Source organism: Octodon degus, unplaced genomic scaffold (genome assembly GCF_000260255.1).
Source record: "Octodon degus isolate 3935 unplaced genomic scaffold, OctDeg1.0 scaffold00298, whole genome shotgun sequence".
NCBI lineage: Eukaryota > Metazoa > Chordata > Mammalia > Rodentia > Octodontidae > Octodon > Octodon degus.
Window position 1 is genome coordinate 847643 of NW_004524874.1, and position 3180 is coordinate 850822.

A 3180-nucleotide genomic window follows, 5' to 3' on the forward strand; every position below is an offset into this window, starting at 1 on the left:
AAAAATGAGCTATTTGAACTTGATTGACTGCTCTGATAATACAGAGAACTTCTCAAGTATTAGTTGTAATAATATTTTGTTAAGAAACAAAAGGAATGCTGCTTCCCTGATCAAGGCCGATTATACAGCCATTATCAGATACTGAGCGCCTTGTGGGAGGGTTTTTACACACTCTAGATATATTTATCCATGCTAATTACAACCATGGTACTAATTATGGTATAACAGCATTCATTAAATCCTTAATATAATTTTGTTTGTATTATCTCATTTAAACCATATTTGTACACATATATATTTGTTATCTAAAATACTTGAAACCAGAAGTATTTTGGATTTCAGTATTTTTTATGTATTTGCATAGCCATAATGACATGATGATATCTCCCAAGAATGGGACATGAGTATAAACATAAAAATCAGTTATGTTTTGTGTGTACCTTGTACAATAGTCTAAAGGTTTTTTTTTTTTCAGTGCTGGAGATTGAATGCAAGGCTTTGTGCATATGAAGTAAATATTCTACCACTCCACTCCCAGCCTCTTAGAGTTTTTTATCCATTGTTCTCAGTGCGTTCACAGTTGACTGTAATCCATTACAAGAGGTCCAGCGTGGAGTTTTTTACTTGTGATTTCATGTCAGTGAAGAGTAGCTTTGGACTTTGAGGCATTTGAGATTTGAGATTTGAAATTTTCAGATTAATGTATTTAGAAACAAAAAAATTTAATAAAATAATCTATAACCTATTTCCTTAGCTGTTAAACTAATTCCCACAATCTGTTGCCTAGTTTGACTCTTTTTTATTCCAGTACCAGGAATCAAACCCAGGACCTTGTGCTTGCCACGCAGGTGCTTATGCCACTGAGCTACATCCCTGACTCAATATATGGTAGAGTTAATGTTCAGTAAAATCTGTCTTTCAAATACACAAGACAATTTAAATAACACATGTAGACAATAATGCTTTTGAGTGCTACAGAACTTGTTTGGATAGTTCAGAATAAATGAGAATACTATATAATTAACAGCCTGATGTGCTAAACATAAAAATTATATTTTTAAAAAATATTAATGTGATAGAAAAGATGTGTAGTATATGGGTATGGTTTTCAAACAGTTGGCACATAAGGCTAAAAAGAAAGAAAAATGAAATGGCAATGCCCACATCCAAGAAAAGGAATGGAGAGGAAGAAGAGGACGAAGATTTTTATGCAATGACAATGACATACAAAACATGGAGAGAGAATCTGAAATTGTAGTGTTCTTGCCACCCCAGGAAGACTCAGCCAAGAGCACAGTTCAGTTTTGAGGTAAAGGAGGGAGGTCTAATTAAGAAACACTGCATACCTAAACACTTCTTCTGGTTACCTTGGTAACTAAAGACCATATTATAACATTATAAGGAGGAATGACCTCACAAAAATAACAAATTAATAATTAGACATGGAGCTACCCACAAGCCACCTCCAACTGCATTCTGTGGGGAACATTTTGGACTCTTGGAAGGGGCTTATGCAGCCAAGACTAAAGGTCCAGATTTGGGATATTAGACAGGGGTTAAATGAGGATTGAGTGCTTAGACATTTTTGGCAACTAAAAGCGTGTATTTCATACTAACCTAGCTGTGCATAAATTAAGTGTGGAACCACCCATGTTACCTCACCTGCTTAGTTGACACCATAATTGTATAGCAGGAAATCCTAAAGGAGATGGTAGAAGACAGTCAAGAGTATTAAGTAACTCATTTAAATAAGATTGGTTTCAATTTCTTTGCAATAATTCTACATCTCAGGCTATTTTTAGCCAAGTAAAGAAATTTATTGTTAAGAATTGTTTTCATGTTTTGTTTTGTTTTTGTGGTTAGGAGCAATGTTTATTAATACTAAGAATGAAGATGACATGTTATAATCTGTCTAATCATTTATTTATATACATTTTGGGCACTTTTTACATTTTGAAACCAATTAATATGGACAGCGGTTTTATTTACTTCTTTATTTTTGGTGGAACCAGGGATTGAACTCAGGCCCTTGCACTTGCCAGGGAAGCTCTTATTCCACTGAGCCACCTCCCCGGCCCAAAATCAATTAATATGTGTGCTTGGCATTTCCAGTGTTCGCACAGCCCTTGAGAAGTGCTCAGGCACTGAGATTAGGGCTTAGGTTATGGGACAGAACAAATGAAATGGTAGCAGGCTGTGCCCAGCAGCCAGGTCTGCACTGACGTGCAGCCCTTCCTGCTCCTGTGTTGTCCACAGGATTTGTGCAGAGTCACTTGACACACTTTAAATTGTACAAATGTAAATTCGCATTGTGCCGCAGCACCAAATCCTGTGCAGCTTTTAACTCTTCTCTGTAGCCCTTTATGTCAAGGGGTTTACATTTAATGACCAGTAGTTGTTTTTTCTGAATCAATATTTTTCATTTGTTATGACTATAAAATGATAGTTGTGAAAACTCTGTTTTCCCCTCTATATCTTTTTTGCTGCCATTCTATTGTAGAGAAAAGCCTTTCTTTCTCATATATTTATCAATTTCTCTCTTTACATGGATATTTAATAGGTATCATGGATTTTTATTTTATTCAGTGAATTATTATTCCTTTACTCTGATGATTACAGTTTGCCAGCTTTTGAATGTCTCCTGGGTCTCTTTGTGATGTCACTGTATTTTTAGCACTGTCTTATTTTCTAAAGAAGTCTAAGCCTCTTTGTGTGGAAAGCTAGCTAGGAATACAGATATGGGTGCTAGTTGGGTCCTTGCTAATGGCTTCCAGTGTGCTTTCTTTCAGCAAAGAAAGCTAGAAAACACACACAGAAATGATCTCACATACATGCAAACTTCACTGAATTTTTCCTTTGCTAACCATGTTTCATTTTCTCACCTTTACAGTGAGAAACTTGGCCCCTAACAACATCCATATATTTGCATATTGGTCAGTTCTTTAAGACATAGAAATTATTTCAGAATTTTGATACCTTCTGAAATATAAATCTATATAGAAAATTTTGGTAGCTATTAGAGTTTTATTTTCTTAGAGAATATATAGTGAACCTACTGTGCATGACTGTTGTCTAGATGAGAAGGGTTTGTGTTGTTTCAGCTTTCTTTGGTCTAATGACCAGATTTGGTGGTCTAAATGTTTCCTATTGGGCAGACAAGATAATTCAGTGGACTAAGCT